This window comes from Jaculus jaculus, chromosome 1 (assembly GCF_020740685.1).
Source record: "Jaculus jaculus isolate mJacJac1 chromosome 1, mJacJac1.mat.Y.cur, whole genome shotgun sequence".
Classification (NCBI taxonomy): domain Eukaryota; kingdom Metazoa; phylum Chordata; class Mammalia; order Rodentia; family Dipodidae; genus Jaculus; species Jaculus jaculus.
In genome coordinates this window covers 248,381,918-248,403,362 of record NC_059102.1, presented here as the reverse complement: position 1 = coordinate 248,403,362, position 21,445 = coordinate 248,381,918, and positions in this window count along the sequence as shown.

The following is a 21,445-nucleotide window of genomic DNA, read 5'->3' as shown; positions in this document are numbered from 1 at the left end:
AACTTACAGTAAAGTTGAAAGAATAATAAAATGAATGTTTATGGCCTCTCAGAATGTTCACCCAGATTTGAGCACATCTGCCATTTGTTCTCCTCCTGGTTCTCTTTCTCTTCCTTCTCTCATATTTATACATGGAACATCCAAAACCTTTCTGGGGAGCAAGGCTTTATGATAGGGATCTTCAGGTGACATTTCAGATCTAAAAGGTATTCACTCTGGGGTTGGAGAGATGGCTTAGTGGTTAAGGCATTTGCCTGCAAAGCCAAAGGACCCTGGTGTGATTCCCCAAGACCCACATTAGGGGTGCACAGGTCTGGAATTTGCTTGCACTGGCTGGAGGCCCTGGGGCGCCCATTCTTTCTCTCCTCCCCCTTTCTCTGTCAAATAAACAAATAAAAATAAAATATTTATTTACTAAAAAATAAATAAACTATTTAAAAGGTACCCCCTCTGCATAGGAACATCTGAAAAATGATCCCATGTTGTTTCCAGTGTGGCATCCCAATAGGCATATGGCACTGCCTTGCCCCTTTTACCGAAGGCATTAACTTTATTCATTCATTTGTGGAACTAGGTTTGAACACATTGTTGCAGTCAGGTTCACATTGCTGGTAGAAATCATCCAACCCAGAGCAGCTTGTGGGGAACATAAAAGGTTCATTTTGGCTTATAGGCTCAAGTAGGAAGCTCCATGATGTCAGGGAAAACTATGGCACGAGCAGAGGGTGGACATCACCCCCTGGCCAACACAAGGTGTACTGTAGCAACAGGGGAGTGTGCCAAACACTGGCAAAGGGAAACTGGCTGTAATGCCCATAAGCCCGCCCCCAACAATATGCCCTCTCCAGGAGGCATTAATTCCCAAATCGCCATCAGCTGGGAACCTAGCATTCAGAACACCTAAATTTATGGGGGACACCTGAATCAAACCACCACCTTCTGCCCCTGGCCCCCATAAACTGATAACCAAACATGATGTAAAATGCAATGCATTTATCCAACTTTAAAAGTCCCCATAGGTCAAGATCTTTTAACTGAGCCATAATACCAAAAATAAACCCAAAACCCACAATGGCACAGAATAAACATTCACACTGCAAAAGATGTCACTGGCCATAGCAAAGAAATATTCAGCCAATACAAGATTTAAAACAACCAGGGAAAGCCGGGCTTGGTGGCGCACGCCTTTAATCTCAGCACTCAGGAGGCAGAGGTAGAAGGATCACTGTGAGTTCAAGGCCACCCTCAGACTACATAATTAATTCCAGGTCAGCCTGGGCTAGAGTGAGACCCTACCTCGAAAAACCAAAAAGAAAAGAAAAACATCAAACTCTGCTGTAGCTTCAAGTCCAACAACTCTAGTTAGTGACAAATCTCCAAGTCTGATAATTCTAACCAGCAACAAGTCTCTGGCATTCCAATTCCGCCCCTCCAGCTAGGCTACTCACAGTCCTGGAAAATTTCATCAGGGCTGGCAGCTTTCCTAAGCAGCCATCTCATGTTCCCAGCATCTCCACTGCAATCCATGGTTTATCCTCATGGCTCCATGGGGTCTCCATGCAGGCATACAGCAAACCGGCTTCACACTGCCCATGGCCATTTCCAAAACACAAGACTGTTGCAAACTCAATGGCCCTCTCTTTTTTGCATTTCTTATACTCCACAATACCAGGTAGGGTGCCAATTTGTTAGTGCAGGGGGGAATAAAGCAGACTTTGAAAGAACAGGACACTCCTTGAGCACTCAGTCCCCTCAAAAAACTCTACATTCTTCCTATTGCCCCAGTGCAGGTCAGCTGGCCCAATCTCAATTGCAGCTCAACAGACAGCAGTTTTGGCCTAAAGATTCTTTCTTTCTCCATATCCCTCTGCTCATACCAGTTCATCTCTACACAAAGAAACCCTGCACACCTTCTCAGGACACAGGCATAACAGCAAGCTTCTCACATAAACTGCTAGCCCAGTCCAAACAAAACTTTTTCTCACCCTCATAAGCCAAACCTCACAGTCCATAGTTCTTACTTCATTTAGGTCTTTTCAACTCTGACCAGAATAGTCCATCAAGCTGTATTTACAGCACTGTAAGGCATCTCTTAGGCCAAGGTTTTAAGTCCTTCCACATTCCTCTTGAAAATCAGCTCCAAAAGGCCCAAACCACACAGTCAGGTATATAGCGGCAATCCCATGCCTCAGTACCACTTTACTGTTGCAGTCAGGTTCACATCGCTGATAGAAATCATCCAACCCAGAGCAGCTTGTGGGAAAAAAGAGGTTAATTTTGGCTTACAGGCTCGAGTAGGAAGCTTCATGATGGCAGGGAAAACGATGGCATGAGCAGAGGGTGGACATCTTCCCCTAGCCAACATAAGGCATGCGATAGCAACAGGGGAGTGTGCCAAACACTGGCAAAGGGAAACTGGCTATAACACCCATAAGTCCGCCCCCAACAATACACCCTCTCCAGGAGGCGTTAATTCCCAAATCGCCATCAGCTGGGAACCTAGCATTCAGAACACCTAAGTATATGGGGGACACTTGAATCAGACCACCACACACATGCTCAAAAAGTACTCTGCCATTGAGCTACACTCTCAGCCTGTTTGAGGCGTAGCTTAGACACAGAAAAGTACATACCATTGATGAATGTTCATAAATTGAATAGACCCAGCTACCAATGTTATTCCTGCTTAGCCAACCATGCTATGGTCCCATCAGATGGTTACATTTACAAAGTAACCACCATTCTGATTTCTAGTAGCATAAATCTCACTTGCCTAAATTTGAACTTCTAATAAATAGGGTCACTCATTTCAGAAAGGTCCTTCATTTCTGGTTCTTTTGCTCATATTATTTATGTGGAATTCTCAAAACCTATTTTTTTTTAGTTAAAGGTCTTAATTGGCTTTATTTTGCTATTCCAGAATTGAGTCACTCTTTGTTCCATAAAATAGAGCATGCCAAAAGCCTACTTTTTTATATTAATAAATACATTGTCTTCCTGTAGGAGCCTAAAATTAGATTCAAAGAAAATATAACTTATAGACACAATTTCAAAAATCACTTTAATGCCTTATTTATAATATCAAGAATATTAAGTTATCATATGCGATGAGATATTGCTGCATTGCTTTTTCTGAGGAGTGATGAACAAATTCATCCCAGAAAGGGCGTCCATGGCAGACCTGAGAAACTATTTCATCCGTGTCTCGCTTAGTAATGAAGGTGTTCAATTGTGATGACTAGCAGCCACTGACTAGCAGCTACAACAGCGGAGAGGACTCTGCCTCTGCCCCAGCAAGTAACTGCTTATCTATCATTGAGAAGGGATGGGGCCTGTGGCAGTTTGATTCGTCCTCCATAAACCTAGGTGTTCTAAATGCTAGGTGCCTAAGTGATGGCGATTTGGGAATTAACACCTCCTGGAGGCAGTGTATTGTTGGGGGCGGGCTTATGGGTGTTATAGCCAATTTCCCCTTGCTAGTGTTTATCACACTCTCCTATTGCTGTTGTCCACCTTACATGGGCCAGGGGTCATATCCACTCTCTACCCATGCCATTGTTTTCCCCTGCCATCATGGAGCTTCCCATCTAGACTGTAAGCCAAAATAAACCTTTTCCCACAAGCTGCTCTTGGTCAGGTGTTTTCTGCCAGCAGTGCAAACCTGACTGCAGTAGGGTCTTATGCATCCCATCTCTTGCTGTGCCCCACATCCTAAGCCTTCCCTGTCTCCACAAAGGTATGTTAAAAGGTCCAATCTTGAGGGAAATCAGAGCTGCTCTGGTTTCAAGAGCACAAGAGTCATGTCATGCTCAGAGGACTGCGTTCTACAACAGATACATTCAATTATGTAGCCATAATTGATATTGTACTTACACATACAAATAACATAACTTTTAATATGATAATATGCATTATGATGTAAATTCTTGGGCACAGGTCATCCAATGTTTGTACTCATATTTAATAGTTCTGTAACATAGTAGCTACCAGGTAAAGGAGCATATTTTTGCTCTCCTAGGGTGATTTTCCTTGATGGTGAATAACTCCTAGTAAAAGTTCAAACAGTCTTAGTTTAGTCTAAGGTTGAGCAATCTATAAAGAAACAGGTTATTTTGGCTGGCTGTTCTAGTGTAGAAAAAGGTAAAGAGCTGAAACTGGCATCTTTTTAAACATTTTATTTATTTATTGATGTTGTTTTTGAGGTAGGGTTTCACTGTAGCCCAGGCAGACCTGGAATTCACTATGCAGTCTCAGGGTGGCCTCAAACCAATGGTGATCCTCCTACCTCTACCTCCCAAGTACTGGGATTAAAAGTATGTGCCACCATGCCCAGCTAATATTTTATTTATATTTTATCTCAAACTCAGGGTGATCCTCTTATCTCTGCCTCCTGAGTGCTAGGATTAAAGGTGTGTGCCATGACACCTAGCTCTCTGTTTTTTTAAATTTTTTAATCTTTTATTTATTTATTATTTGACAGAGAATGAGGGAGAGAGAGAATGGGTATGCCACTGCAAATGAACTCCAGATGCAATTGCCCCCTTGTGCATCTGGCTTACATGGGTACTAGGGAATCACACCTTTGGCTTTGCAGACAAATGCCTTAACCACTGAGCCATCCCTCCTGCCCAGTGTCATAGTTTTTTTCCTCAATATTTTTATTAACAACTTCCATGATTATAAAAAATATCCCATGGTAATGCCCCCCCCCCACTTTCCCCTTTGAAACTCCATTCTCCATCATTCTCCTCCTCCTCTCAATCAGCCTCTCTTTTATTTTGATATCATCTTTTCCTCCTATTATGATAGTCTTATGTAGGTAGTGTCAGGCACTGTGAGGTCATGGATATGCAGGCCATTTTGTGTCTGGGGGGAGCACGTTGTAAGGAGTCCTACTCTTCCTTCGGCTCTTACATTCTTTCTGCCACCTCTTCCATAATAGACCTGAGCCTTGAAAGGTATGATAGAGATATTGCAGTGCTGAGCACTCCTGTCACATCTTTCCAGCACCATGATGCCTTCTGAGTCATCCCAAGGTCACTGCCATCTGAAAAGAGAAGCTTCTCTACCAAAAGTGAGGGTAGCATTAATATATAGGTGTGAACATTAAGATAAGTGCTTATTGGGCAGTTTGATAAGCATAGTATATACATTTAGCCAGACAGCAACAGACGTTACACCCCTAGGGTTCATGACTACCCCTGTTTTAAGTTTTCAGGATGTATTCCCTCCCATGGAGCGGGCCTCCAGTCCAATTAGAGGGCAGCTGGTTTCCACCATGACAGACGTGCCACTATTACACCCGTTGGCTCATTTGGCCTGGCTGGCCAAGCATAAGGCTTGAAGTGTCCACTATTGAGTATCTTCACTGGTGATTTCTTTCTCTCCCATTAAACTGCATGCAGCATGGCTTCTTCCAGCTTTCTGTCAGCTGGTCTACATGGAGGAGATTTTCAGCTCAGTTCCAGCAGGATTTCTCAGTGGCCTGGCAGCCCAAGTATATGGAGTCTTCAGCAATAGGGTCTTACCATCTATTCCTGGTGGGAAACCCAGGGCCTTGGCAATGGCTTAACTCTGTTTTGTTTTTTTAAAATATTTTATTTTTATTTATTTGAGAGAGAGAAAGAGGTAGGTAGAAAGAAAGAGAAATAATGGGTCCATCAGGGCCTCTAGCCACTGCAAATGGACTCCAGATGTATGCACCACCTTGTGCATATGGCTTTATGTGAGTACTGGGGAATTGAACCTGAGTTGTTAGGCTTTGCAGGCAAGTGTCTTAACTGCTGAGCCATCTCTCCAGCCCCCAACTCTGTTTTTTGTTTGTTTGTTTTTAATTTTTTTAACTTTTTATTTGTATCTTTTTCTCAAATTTTTATTAACATTTTCCAAGATTATAAAAAATAGTCCATGGTAATACCCTCCCCTCCCACTTTCCCTTTTGAAACTCTACTCTCCATCATATCCCCTCTTCCTCTCAACCAGTTTCTCTTTTATTTTGTTGTCATCATCTTTTCCTCCTATAATGATGGTCTTGTGTAGGTAGTGTCAGACATTGTGAGGTCATGGATATCCAGGCCATTTTGTGTCTGGAGGAGCACATTGTACCTAAGGTGTGAGAGTATTTCAGTACTGAGCACTCGTCTGTCACTTCTTCTTAGCACTATGGTGCCTTCTGAGTCATCCCAAGGTCACTGCCATCTGAAAAGAGAAGCTTCTCTAACCAAAAGTGAGAGTAGCATTAATATAAGGGTATGAACATTAAAAGAAGTACTTACTGGGCAGTTTGGTGAGTATAGTATATACATTTAGCCAGACAGCTTCAGACGTTATACCCCTGGGGTTCATGACTACCCCTGTTGTAAGTTTTGAGTATCAGGGTCTCACTCTAGCCTAGGCTGAGCTGAAATTCACTATGTAATCCAAGGTGGCCTTGAACTCACAGCAGTCCTCCTACCTCTGCCTCCCAAGTGCTGGGATTAAAGGTGTATGCCACCATGTTCAGCTTAATATATATATATATTCATATAAAATATATATATATACACACACATATATTTTGGGGGGGGGTTCAAGGTAGGGTCTCGTTTTAGCCCAGGCTGGCCTGGAATTCACTATGTAGTCTCAGGCTGGCCTCGAACTCATGGCAATCCTCCTACCTCTGCCTCCCGAGTGCTGGAATTAAAGGCATGCGCTACCATGCCTGGCTTAAAATATATTTTTTAAAACACACAAAAAGTGCTGGGATTAAAGGTGCACACCACCACACCCAGCTCTTCTTTTTCTTTTTGTCTTAGTTTTTTTTTTTATTACTAATTTTTTGGTTGACAACTTCCATAATTGTAGACACTAACCCATGATAATTCCCCCTCTCCCCCCACTTTCCCCTTTGAAACTCCACTCTCCATCATATCCCTTCCCCCTCTCAATTATCTCTTTTTTATTTTGATGTCATCATCTTTTCCTGAACACTCCTCTCACTTCTCATCAGCACCATGATGCCTTCTGAGTCATCCCAAGGTCACTGCCATCTGAAGAGAAGGTTCTATAACCAAAACCGAGAGTAGCATTAATATAAGGGTATGAACATTAAGAGAAGTGCTTACTGGGCAGTTTGATAAGCATAGTATATACATTTAGCCAGACAGCAACAGACATTACACCCCTAGGGCTCACGACTACCCCTATTTTAAGTTTTCAGTATCAGGGATGTATTCCCTCCCATGGAGTGGGCCTCCAGTCTGATTAGAAGACAGTTATTTTCCCCTATAACAGATGTGCCACTATTGCACCTGTTGGCTCATTTGGCCTGGCTGGCCAAATCTAAGGCTTGCAGTGTGCACTGTTGAGTATCTTCACTGGTGTTTTCTTTCTCTCCCATTGAACTGCATGCAGAGTGGCTTTTCCCAGCTTTCTGTCAGCTGGTCTACATGGAGGAAGTTTTCAGCTCAGTTCCAGCAGGATTTCTCAGTGGCCTTGCAGCCAGGTATGTGGAGTCTTCAGCAACAGGGTCTTACCATCTATTTAAAATTTCTAAAAAAAATATATATTTGAAAGCGAGAAAGACAGAGAGAGAGAGAGGTAGAGAGAGAGAGAGAGAATAAGTGCTCCAGGGCCTCAAGCCACTGCAAAAAAAAAAAAAAAACTCCGGACACATGTGCTACCTTGTACATCTGGTTTACATGGGTCCTGGGGAATTGAACCTGGGTCCTTTGGCTTTGCAGGCAAGCACCTTAAGCACTAAGCCATTCCTCCAGCCCTAAAAGTAGTATTCTTATTTTAATCTTTCAGATGAGATGCTGAGGACCAGAATGGTTAAGACACTTGCTCTAAGTCACACATCTGGGCATTGCTGGGGTCAGTGTTGGCCTGTTTTAGAACCAAGTCTGAGACTGGACATTATTTAGACCCCTGAAAAAAAGTTAAGTGGCCTGCTCCATCACTTGCTATGCTACAACATGACTGTTCCTAGTGAGACAGACAGACAGACACACAGACACACACACACAGCCCACTCTGTGAAGATGCTTCCTATATTGTTTACGCCCCCTGGTGGTCATATGTAAAGTTGCCGTTTGGTTCAATCGCAGTGATCCACCACTAGGGGGCCAGGGCACAGCCTCGCTTTGGTGGGAAAGAACCAGCTGGGTTATTAACTTGTGCTCTTCTCTAGAGCTCTAAGCACCTGCCTTCTCTGCTGGCCAGGAACCTAGAGTGGGTAGACAGCCGGCCAGTGCCACTAACTTCTATAAAAAAGGGCATGGAGGGCTGAATCAGTTGGCTCCACTGTTCTCCAAAGGCATGGAAGACAGATGACATTTCAGGAAGAAAAATAAGGGAAAAGGTCTGGAGGTAGTTCCCTGGATCTGGAAATTAGTGTGAGGAAAAAACAAAAAAACAGATTAAATTTGACCCAGTCTCAGCATAGCCTAGGGATGGGGATGCCCTGATTACAGTCACGGGCCCTTGTTCTTCAGACAGAAATAGCTCTGAAGCCAAGAAAAAGAGGACAGATCTGCCCTGACACCCCACATACTGGCTCTGACACCCCACATACTGCTTATGCCCTCATTGTTAAGTCACCCTACAGCTGGGGTAGGATGCCTACCTCACAAAACTTCATGAGAATGGCTACCCCTTTTAATAGATGAAGAGACAGGGCTCTAACTTCAGCACAGGTCCCTTGCCCAAGTCATACATCCAGTTAATAGTGGTGCTGGGCTTCTATGTCTGCCTGAGATCCAGTCTTGTAAGTCGTCATATCAAGGGGATAGCCTATGCCAGAGGCACTCTCCTCTCCTGTATAAGCAGGTGTAAAGGGGTTAGAGGTTTGGCACTTTCTCCATGAGCCTCAAGGCTACAAGGGCACCTTAGCCCTTCACAGGGGAGGAAAAAGTAACCTGGTCTGGATTTTCAGCCTTCTATGAAGAAGGGGGGTTGTTCCAGTGGAGGCTTGCAGGCTTTGATTGTTCCTTTTGGTTGTTGAAAGAATGTTTGGTTTTCCACCACACAGTAGCCATGCATTTCCCACAGTGGGTCAGAGCTCAGAAACACCCACACATTGTTAGTACCCAGGAAGTGAGGGTTCTATTTGAGTTATTGCTGTTACCTAAGATAACCAGGCAAAAACACAGCATGAGGTGGGGTTAAGTGTGCTTCCACCATGGGGCTCTTGGAGCTCCCCCTCTGGCTACAAGGTGCCCAAACGTGGCCCCACAAACTGCTTAATGTAGATAAAGAAGTTTCCAGGACAAATACTTGACTGAAAGTCCAGAGAAGAGGAACCAGATTCATTTTAACCACTGGCTTCCAGGAAGGACCTGAGGGAATCTGAGAAATCAGTTCAGGTCTATAAACTATTTTATTGTGGTGTTTGAATATGTTGCCCCCATAAACTCATGTGTTTTGAAGGCTCCATCACCAGTAAATGGCAACTTGTGAGGTGAAGCCTTCCTGGAGGGGGTGGGTTGTGAGGACAGGCTTCGGGGCATTACAGACAGCTCCCTCTTGCTAGAGTTCCACCTACTCTCCCGCTGCTGTTCTCCACCTGCTCTGGCAGAGGTGATGTCCAGCTTCTGTTCATACCACGCATTCCCCTGCCATCACGGAGTTTTCCCTCAAAGCTTTAAGCTGGGAAAACAAACAAACAAACAAACAAAAACACCTTTCCTCCATCAGCTGCTTTTGGTTGGGTGCTTTATTCTAGCAATGGAAAGGGAACTGCAACATTTGTACTTGAAAGAATAGATATATGGGTGTAATAGACTCTTGGGTTGCTGTGACCAAATATCCAAGAAAAGCAATTTCAAGGAGAAAATACTTATTTTGGCTCATGATTTTTTTAAAAAATATTTTTATTATTTTTTACAAGCAGAGAGAAATAGAAAAGAGACAGAGAGAAAGAATGGGAATTCCAGAACTCCCAGCCACTGCAAATGAACTCCAGATGCATGCGCCACTTTGTGCATATGGCTTTATGTGGGTACTGGGGAATTGAAACTGGATTGTTGGGCTTTGCAGGCAAGTGTCTTAACAGCTGAGTCATCTCTCCAGCTCTTGGCTTACAGTTTTAAAAGACTTCAGTCCAACGTGGCAGTGGAGTGTGGTGAAGAGGAATTTATGTTGTGGTATCCAGGAAGCAGCCAGGGCAAGATACATCCCATCAAACAGGTCGCCAGTAACCTAGTTCTAACTAGACCTGCCTCTCGCCTTTCACCGCTTCTCAATAACAGCACCATATTGTGAATCTATCAAGGAGTTAGTCTATTCAGCAAATCCCAGTCATCAAGCATTACTAGTCTCTGAAAAATGCCATTACAGACACATCCAGAGGTAAGCTTTACTAATTTCCTAGGTGTTTCTTACAAAATCAACAGTCACTCCAGGCATAGTGGGCAGACCTGTAATCCCTTACTCAGCAGTCAGGGGATAGAGGCAGGAGACTCACAAGTTGGCATCCAGCCTGGACTCTGTGTCTTGTTCAAGTTCGGCCTGAGCAATAAGACCCTATCCAACTGTCTCATAAAGTCAATGGGTTCTGTCAGATGTGATCAGCTTTCAAAGCTTTCAGCAAAGGAAGTTCTTTGAAACATTTGGACTTGCTGGAGGATTCCTCAAAGCCTGCACTATGGAATGACCACCAGGAAGTCCACTCAACCACTTTTTCTTCTAAGGAGTGGACTGTGACCCTTTCTCTCGTAACATTTTGCGGGATTGTATCCCAAGGAACACACTTTGGGAAAGTGTGCTTTCCCATCCATGAGGGATGGACTGTCAAGTCCAGTCCGTGCCTGGACCAAGGACTTACAGATGGGGCATGCTGTCCTACTTGTAAAATTCAAGTCCTTTTAGCCCACAAGCTGAGGACCTCTGCCACTGAGGTTTTCTCTGCATGGAATATTTTCCCTCCCCAACTTCCTTCAGATCTCAGCCAAAACCTACCTTACCAGAGAAACCTTCCCAGATTTTCTAGTCTAAAATAACAGTACCTCCAGGCTCCACCCCCAGACCCCGGGCTGCTCCCAAGGCTCCCTCTCAGCGGCCTCCTTGCGTCTGTGCTGGCAGAGAGGATTGTCTTCCTCTGAGTCCTACTCCAATGAGTGTGCCGCAGTGCTGGTCAGACGTTACTGGGGGGTGACACATGATTAAATACGCACTGCGTGCTTTAAAAGTAAACAGTGAGGCTGGAGAGATGGCTTGGTGGTCTTAAGTCACTTGACTGCCAAGCCAAAAGACACAGGTTTGATTCCCCAGGACCCTCGTGAGCCAGATGCACAAATGGTGCATGCATCTGGAGTTCATTTGCAGTGGCTAGAGGCTTTGATGGGTCCATATTCCCTTTCTCTTTCAAATAAATAAACTTAAAAAAAATTTTTAAAGTAAACAATGAAATGGAAAGTTCAAGTTCCTACCGAGTTTCACGAGCCAGTGTTGAGCATTGTTAACTTCTGGCTTTTGTGCCCCCACTCAACTGTTCCTTCCAGGCACAGTAGGGGAGGAGAGGAGGGACAAAAACACAAAAAAGTCACTGTTATTAACAAAATGCCTCTCTTTTTAGTCACGTTCTGTCCTGGCCAGTTCCAATCCCACACTCTGCTAGCTAACTGCCTAGCTGTTTGCGCGGCTGCTCGGCCGAGGCGGGGGCGACAGTGGTCAGCCCTGCACTCCATCGCTGCGCGGTCACTTCCAGCCAGTGCCTCCCTGGGAGAGAGGCAAGGAGGCGCTGTTGGACGCTCGCGGTTTCCCGAAGAACTGCTATTTCATTAGGCAGCACCAGCTGGGACTCTGGGTCATTGCTTGCGACCTCGTTGACACCGCGGTTTCCCGGAGCTGGAGCCTCCGGGAGCTGGAGCCTCCCGGGTGCGAACGCTTGGGGGCAGCGCCCCCTGCTGGCACCCCGCGGCAAGCCTGGGGTGCTCTCCCGCAGGGGTCAGCGGTGCATCTGCTAACGTCCTCATGCCTCTTCCCACGCCTGAGATCTAGGGCTGTTCTTCGGCTCTTCTCCAAACCTACTTTCATGAAAGGATATGAGTCATTTGCAACTTGGAGCGGAGATGACAACTACACCATTCAAGGCCCTTCCTTTCAAGTAGTTTTATAGAGGCTCAGAAAAGTGACTGGCCCAGAGTCACACAGCAAGCAGATCACAGAGTTAACTGAGCCTGAGGCTTGGGATCTTCAAAGTGATGGAAAGTTCTGGGCCCTCCCGTGAACAAGGCCTTGATGAGGTTGGATGTGGGTCGCAGAGGAAGTGGTTGTTTTGCCTCTAGGGCCCAGATCACTGTGGTCTCGTGTGCAGCTGTTGGCGGGTGAAAGAGACTGTTCTGTGCTTGGAAAAGCCTCACCAAGACTGGAAATTCAGATAGCCTTCCCAGAGGGCTACCTCATCCTCCCTAGAGAAGGACAAGCATCTGCTCTCTGCCTTAGGAGCTTAGCAACGTTCATCTTTTAGGCCTTCTAACAACCTGGTAAGCTTGTTGACGATTTGAGAAAGGAGCCAAGGGAGGACTTAAGAGTTTCAAGGCACCAACTCTGCCAACACCTTAATTTTGGACTTCTAACCTCCAGAACTATGAGAGAGGAAATTTCTTTCAAGCCCCCCAGTTTGAGGTACTTTGTTAGGAGGAGGGGCTTGGGAAACTTCATAAGCCTTCTAAAAAGGAGGAGATAGTATTCGGCATTATGGGAGTTCTCTTAAAGCCTATTAATCTGTGGGCCACCGTGCCCTGCAGTAAATGAGGGTTTTTTTTTCTTTTAGTATATTTTATTTTTATTTATTTGACAGAGAGAGCACCAGGTGAGGTGGTGCACACCTTTAATCTCAGCACTCATGAGGCAGAGGTAGGAGGATTGCTGTGAGTTCGAGGCCACCCTGAGACTACATAGTGAATTCCAGGTCAGCCTGTACTAGAGAAAGACCCTACCTCAAAAAACTCAAAGGAGAGTGAGTGAGACAGAGAGAATATGGGTGTTCCAGGGCCTCTAGAAACTGAAAATGAATTCCAGACACATGCACCACCATGTGCATCTGGCTTACATGGGTTCTGGGGAATAGAACTTGGGTCCTTAGGTTTCACAGGCATGCACCTTAATCACTAAGCCACCTTTTCAGCCCAGTTTAAAAAAAACTTACTAACATACTTACCTGCCTACTCAACATAAAGCCAGATGCAAAAGGTGGTACATACATCTGGAATTCATTTGCAGTGACTAAGGCCCTCACATGCATTCTTTCTCTCAAATAAATTAATTAATTTTTTTTTCTTAGAGCTGGAGGGATGGCTTAGCGGTTAAGGCACTTGCCTGCAAAGTCTAAGGACCCAGGTTCAATCCTCCAGGTCTCAAGTTAGCCAGATGCACATCGTGGCACATGTGTCTAGAGTTCGTTTGCAGTGGCTAGAGGCCCTGGAGTGCCCATTCTCTCTCCCTCTCTCCTCTGTCCCTCTGTATCTAATAAATAAATAAATAAAATGATTAAAAATTTTAAAAAACTTAAATGCCTCTAAAAAATGGGGTTGGAGAGATGCTTAGTGGCTAAACGTGCTTGCTTGAAAAGCCTACTGGCCCAAGTTTGATTCCCCAGTACTTATGTAAAACCAGATGCACAGAGGTGTATGCATCTGGAGTACGTTTGCAGTAACAGGAGTCCCTGGCACCATTCTCATTCTACTTCTCCCCCCCCCATCTCTTTGCAAATGAATAAATAATATATATATTTTAAAATTTTCTCAAGGGGCTGGAGAGATGGCTTAGCAGTTAAGTGCTTGCCTGTGAAGCCTAAGGACACCGGTTCAAGGCTCGATTCCCCAGGACCCACGTAAGCCAGATGCACAAGGTGGCACATGCATCTGGAATTTGTTTGCAGAGGCCCTAGCATGCCCATTTTGTCTGTCTGTCTGTCTGTCTGTCTCTCTGTCTCTCTGTCTCTCTCCTCCCTCTCTCTCTCTCTCTCTCTCTCTCTGCCTCTTTCTCTCTCCGTCTGTCTGTCGCTCCCAAATAAATAAAAACAATTTTTTGTTTGTTTGTTTTTCAAGGTAGGGTTTCACTCGAGTCCAGGCTGACCTAGAATTCACTGCATAGTCCTGGGTGGCCTTGAACTCATAGCAATCCTCCTACCTCTGCCTCCCGAGTGCTGGGATTAAAGGCATGCGCCACCATGCCTGGCACAAAATTTTGTTTAATGTTTATTAAATAACACAAGGAAAGCAAGGTGGGACACCTTGAGCAAAGGGAAGGGTGTGCTATTTACCATGGTCATGGTCTGCTCCCTGTAACTAAGTTTACACAGTAATCTTATCCCTTCAAGTATGAATCTGAGCTTGTGAAAAAGCATATGACAGCTGAGGTTTTCAAACCACCATCTCCAGTTGGTAGAATGGGAACAGCTAATGAGCTGCTGAAGAGATATAAAGATGAGGGAGGATGCAGAGGGGAAGTGTAAGAATGGCGAATGTCGGGATGCCTGTCACTACAAATACCAATGAGCAGAGATAGGACTGGAATCTTTAAGTTGTGTTTTATTCAGAGAGCTAGTGACTTGAGAAGACAGTGGGGGGTAAACCCTAAAAACATTGTTGTCCTTCTCATTGTCTGCCCTGCTTTATAGGGAGGGTAAACAAAGGCAGTTAATCCTTTCAGAGCTCAGTCTTGCTCCTCTGCTCAGGTGGTGAGCCACATTTCTGAGACCTGTCACGTCTGTGTGTCTCTCATTGCCATCTCCTCTCTTGCACTCTTCCCTCATTCTCAGGTACTTTTTTGTTTTGTTTTGATGTAGGGCCTCACTCTAGCCCATGCCAACCTGGAATTAACTCTGTAGTCTCAGGGTAGCTTCCAGCTCAAGGCAATCCTCCTACTTCTTCCTCATGAGTGCTGGGATGGAAAGGTGCGCACTACCACACCTGATGCCTTTTCATTTTTGAGTAAAACAAAGGAGGTTTGTTGAGAAAATGTTGAGAAAGGCCGGAGTGTCAGGTCAGCATACTTGGGATTTTCGCCAGTGTGGTAGTCTGAATGTGAAATGTTCCCCAAAGCTTCACGTGTTTGTGATTAAGCCTCAACTTAATCCCCAGCTGGTGGCAGTGTGGGAGGCAGAGCCTTGCTGGAGGAGGTGTGTCACTTGGGGTGTGACAGCCCCACCCCCACTCCCACAGCACCAGCTCACTCTTGCTGCTACACTTCCTAGCTGTTGGATGTGCTGCCCCAGCTCTGCTTTCCACGCCATGATGAATTGCCCCCTCGAGACTTTAAGCTGAAATAAACCTTGTCCTCCCATAAGCTGCTTTTGGTCAGGCGTTTTGTCCCAGCAACAAGAATGTAACTGCTACAGCTAATAGCCCCCCAACAAAAAAAAAAAATTAATAGAAATGGGGGAAGGAAAGGTTATGCTTCTTGAGTTAAAACTCAGAAAAGTGGACAGACTTAGCAGTGAGGATCTGCAAGCAACTGCCTCAGGCACTTAAGATGCTGAGCCTAGTCAGTGTGTGCTGTTAAAAACCTGGTCCCAGCCGGGTGTGGTGGCGCACGCCTTTAATACCAGCACTCAGGAGGCAGAAATAGGAGGATCACTGTGAGTTCAAGGCCACCCTGAGACTACATAGTGAATTCCAGGTCAACCTAGTCTACAGTGAGACCCTACCTCAAAAAAAAAATTTTTTTTTTTTTTTTTTTTTAAAAAGAAGAAGAAGAAAAGGAGGAGAAGAAGAAAACCTGGTCCTACCAGGCAAGGTGGCGTACACCTGTCATCCCAGCACTCAGAGAGGTAGGAGGCCATGAGTGCAAGGCCACCTGGGACTATGTAGTGAATTCTAGGTCAGGCTGGACTAGAGTGAGACCCTACCTCGAAAAACCAAATAAAATAAATGAAATAATAAAATAAAATACCCTGGTCCTCCTCCAGGGCTATCTGGGCTGGAGAGTTTGATCAGAACAAGTAAGCCATTAACAGTGTGTATTGTTCAGCTATTTATCCAGTCTTCCCTTTACCTAGCAAGTCACCCAAAGATTAATGGGATTTTCATGGCTCCAGCCCAGCCCAGCCTCAAATATTAGGTCTGCTGTAGCAGGTCTCTCTTTCTTTTCTTTTTTAAATTTTTTTGTTCATTATTTATTTATTTATTTGAGAGTGACAGAGAGAGAGAGAAAGAGACAGAGAGAGAGAGAGAGAGATTGAGAACGGGCGCACCAGGGCCTCCAGCCACTACAAACGAACTCCAGATGCGTGTGCCCCCTTGTGCATCTGGCTAACGTGGGACCTGGGGAACTGAGCCTCGAACTGGGGTCCTTAGGCCTCACAGGCAAGCACTTAACCGCTAAGCCATCTCTCTCTTTCTCTGAAGCAGGATTTCACTCTAGGCCCAGGCTGACCTGGAACTCATTCTGTAGCCCTGGCCGGCCTTGAATTTGCACAGTTCTCCCACCTCATCCTCACAAATGCTGGGTTTACAGTCATAAGCCACATCGCCCAGCTTGCACAGGACTTTCTGTCACCACAGAAAGGTGTAAGGAAAGTGTAAGAGAAAACCAAAAGAGAACACCAGACTTGATCTCTACAGACAGACTGTTTATTGAGAGAAACAGGGAGGGGCAGCAGCCTTCCTGCAGGATGAAGGCTGAGGCACTGAGCCAGGCTGGGGTGCAAGCTTATAAGGAGACTCCTAAGAAAAACACATCGTACCAGGTGCAGGTTCAAGGGAAGTAGATAAGGAATTGTAATTATTTGTGCCCTTGCTCAGAATAAGCTTTTTTTTTTTTTTTTTTTTTTAGCCAATTGTCTAGGGAAGGTATCCCACTAGACAGTTTCTGTTCCCTCAGGTTTTCTGAGTTAAGGGAAGTTTATCAATTGGGGGTAGCCTGTCAAGACTGCATGTCTCTGTGACTTCTTTATTGCCTGCTAGTTTAGTTTTAGGGATAGTTATTAACTCTTTAGTTCCCTCTAGTTTTCAAGGAAGGCTATGAACCCTTCAGTTCATTCTGGCCTCTGGTTAGAATAAGCTTTGCAATGTAAAATACTGTCTCCTTCCTGTGTCTTAGCTTCAGATTAATGTCAGTTTCTGTAGGAAACTTCTATGAAGTACCCTATTCATTCTGCTCAAAATTCTAAACAGGGGCAGTTTAATAAAAATATAAAACTTCAGGATTAAGTATGTGTTCAAGGTTTCTAGGAATAAGGTAACAATGCACTGAAATCTTCCAGTGTGGAAACAGATCCACAATGCCTTCTTGAGCTTGCCAAAAGAAAAAGCTATTCTCAAGCAGGAATGCCACAGAACCACTGCAAGGTTAACTCCTGCTAGCTGTCAAAAAACAAAGACTTTTTTTTTTTTTTTTTTTTTTTACAAACTCTTCCAGATATCAACCAGGTCTGATGTTACAATTTGTTGTTTGTTTGTTTCTCGAGGTAGGGTTTCACTCTAGTCCAGGCTGACCTGGAATTTACTATGCAGTCTCAGGCTGGCCTTGAACTCACAATGATCCTCCTACCTCTGCCTCCCAAGTGCTAGGATTAAAGGCATGCACCACCATGCCTGGCTCAATAGTTTTGACAGAAATAAATTGCCACCATTTCAAATCCTCATGACATAAGATTGTTCTCAGAATAAGCTTTCCTAATATACAAGGTCTTGTCTGCATAGCTAAGGAAATGGAACACTTTACTGAACTCATCTAAGAGATCAACCTTCCTACCCCACTGTGATGGTGTGAAACAGATGTCCCCATAAACTCATGTGTTTTGAAGGCTTGGTTCCCAGCTTATAGTAACTTGGGAAGTGGAGCCGTGCAGGAGGAGGTGTGTTGTAGGGAACAGGCTTAGGAGTGTTATAGCCAGCTCCCCCTTGCCAGAAATCACTCTCCTGCTGCTATTGTATACCTGCTGTGGCAGAGGTGATGTCCAGCCTCTGCTCATGGTTTCCCCGGCCATCATGAAGCCAAAATAAACCCTTTCCTCCCATCAGCTGCTTTTGGTTGAGTGCTTTGTCCCAGAAATGAGAAGGTAACTACAATAACTACTCTATCTTCTAGTTTTAAATATATATATTAAATATATATATATATACTTATTTATATATATATTTAAATATATATTTATATATAATATATTAAAATATATAGTTATTATATTATATATATTTAATATATATAACATATAAAAATATATATATTAAATATATATGTGATTTTTATTTATTTAAGAGAAGCAGACAGAGAAAGAGGCAGAGAGAGAGAGAAAGGATACACCAGGGCTTACAACCATTACAAATGAACTCCAGATGCATACATCACTTTGTGCATCTGGCTTATGTGGGCACTGGGGAAGCGAACCTGGGTCCTTAGGCTTTGCAGGCAAGCACCTTAACTACTAAGCCATCTCTCCAGCTATTTTTTTAAAAATATATTTTTAAATTTTTATTTATTTATTTGAGAGAGAAAGAGGCTGATAGAGAGAAAGAGTCCTCTAGCTTTTTTTGTTTTTGTTTTGAAGCAGTTCCTCATGTAGCCAATGCTTGCCTTTAACTCACCATGTAACCAAGAATGACCTAGAACTCCTGATCCTCTTTCCTCCACTTGCCAAATGCTGGGATTGCAGGCATATGCCACTTCTCCTGGTTTTACGGGGGGCTGGGGATTGAACCAAGGTCCTCGTGCATGCTAGGAAGCATTCTTTTAACTGAGCTGAATCCTCTAGCTGTTTTTAAAATCCAGTTTTTCTTTTTTTGCCTGTGTGTGATGTGCATGGGTGTATATGTGTTCACATGTGTATGAATGCACATATGAGTGCATGTGTGTAAAGGCCAGGAATAAACACTAGCTGTCTTTTTATTAAACTTTTATTTATTTGTGTGTGCATGTGTGCGTGTGCATGCACACATGTGCACACAATGGTGCACTGGGACCTCTTGTCACTGTAAATGAACACCAGATGCTTGTGCCATATTTTTGGATCTGGCTTAAGTGGGTGGCTTGGGAATTGAACCCTGGCTTACAGTCTTGAGGGGAAGCTTCATGATGGCTGTGGGGAAATGGTAGAGCAGAGACTGGACATCACCTCTGTCATAGCAGGTGGCAAACAGCAGCAGGAGAGCAAGCCAGATTCTAGCAAGGGGAAATTGGCTATAACACTCCTAAACCCACCCCCACCAACCCCTCCACCTCCCAAATTGCCATCAGCTGGGAACCAGGCATTCAAAACACATGAGTTTAGGAGGGACATCCAATTCAAACCACCGCAGGTGCTGAGCTTTTTGTTTAAATAGAAAAAGAAATGGGCAGGGGACAAGAGTTCTGCATAATTAAGCAGTCTTGGTCAAGGTGGTCTGGTGGGTCATTGTCTCAGTTCTGGTTCTGCAAGGTGGCCAGTAGTCCTTATTGCTAAAAGGAACAATCTGAGTCCCATGAGATGATTGCTCCTGCTTGGGGGTAATCTCAGTGGGGTGACCTGTGTGCAAGGCTCTGCTGTTCCTGGAATTAAAGGTGACTGGAGACTTTCAGGCACCTTTTGGGGGCTCCAGAACAGGACACTATAAAACTGGCAGTAGATTCTTCAGTTATTCTGAAGAAGGAAAGTGAAACAGATTAGATATTATCAGTCTTTTTCTTTTTCCTTAAATTTTATTTATTTATTTATTTATTTATTTATTTATTTGAGAGCTGACAGAGACAGACAGAAAGGCAGGGAGAAAGAGAGAGAGAGAGAGAATGGGCTTACCAGGGCCTCCAACCACTGCAAATGAACTCCAGGTGCACGTGCCACCTTGTGCATCTGGCTTATGTGCGTACTGGGGAATCGAACCTCAAACCGGGGTCCTTAGGCTTCACAGGCAAGCGCTTAACCACTAAGCCATCTTTCCAGCCCCTCTTTTTGCTTTTATTTTCATTTTTGCTTTTTGTTTTTGAGACTGTAGCCAGGCTGGTCTATGTCATGGTCCTAAGTTAGCCTCTCAAGGGCTGAGATTACAGGTGTATATATGTATATATGTATAATGCCTGGCTTGATATCACCAGTTGTTTTTTTTTTGTTTTTTGTTTTTTTTTATATCAGAGGTAGGAGGATCACCGTGAGTTCAAGGCCAGCCTGAGACTACATAGAGAAATCAGGTCAGCCTGGGCTAGAGCAAGACCCTACCTTGAAAAACCAAAACAAACAAACAAAAAAACAGACTCCCACAAAACCAGGAAAAAAAAAAAAGATTGAGAGGGGCAACGGATATGATGGAGAGTGGAATTTCAAAGGGGAAACTTGGGGGGAGAGGAAATTTCCATGGAATATTGTTTACAATTATGGAAGTTGTCAATAAAGCTAAAATCCAAAATACCAACTTCCTAAAAAGCCTAAGGTGAGTGGCAGTATAAATTTCCAGAGCAAGTGTGATAGGAACACTTTCATGCTAGGCAGCTTCTTGGGTCTAGGCTTTCCAGGTAGACCAGTGTGTCTTTTTTTTCTGGAGACCCATTCTCAGGTCTCCAAGTGGCCTTTTCTGCTGTTTCTCCTTCTATGCTTTCAAGGAAAGACCCCATTTGAACTAATACAATTAGAAAAGCTCTATTAAAGCAATTTATAAAGAAATAGGCAATAACCGGATTTTCACACTAGTAAGACCAGAGAGGACTTGGGAATAGCAGGTGCTCTGGTCCTCTATCTTTCCCAACCTACGAATGGTAATAATGGCTATCATCACTTATCCGTGATGGGTCAGTGCATTTTTGAATTCAAGGCTGTGGTTGGTAGGGAGCCAATAAACTTTAAAAATTTTTTTTCGAGGTAGGGTCTCACTCTAGCTCAGGCTGATCTGGAATTCATATGCAGTCTCAGGGTGGCCTCGAACTCACAGTGATCCTCCTACCTCTGCCTTCCGAGTGCTGGGATTAAAGGCGTGGGCTACCACGCCCGGCTTGCCAATAAATTTTTTTTTAATTTTTTTATTTATTTTTTATTTGAGAGCGACAGACACAGAGAGAAAGACAGATAGAGGGAGAGAGAGAGAATGGGCACGCCAGGGCTTCCAGCCCCTGCAAACGAACTCCAGACGCGTGCGCCCCCTTGTGCATCTGGCTAACGTGGGACCTGGGGAACTGAGCCTCGAACCGGAGTCCTTAGGCTTCACAGGCAAGCGCTTAATCGCTAAGCCATCTCTCCAGCCCAACCAATAAATTTTTTAAGAGCAGGAATTTTAGTTTTAGGAGGGTCATCCTGCTCTGTAGAGAAAAGATGAATAGGACCAAGTTGAAGTTGGCAGTTGATTGGCCAAGTGAAGGGCTTGCAATAGTGCACTGGCGAGTGGATGGGTGAGGAGGTGGGAGTGACAGGATTAAGTAAGTGGGAGGGGTAAAGTAAAAAGGCATCAAAATGATCTCATTCTTCGGACTTGGGTCTCTAGGTGCCAGTAGGGGCCATTCCTGGTTTAGAAAGAAGAACGGCTTTGGCAAGAAAATGAGGTCAGGGCAAATTATGCTT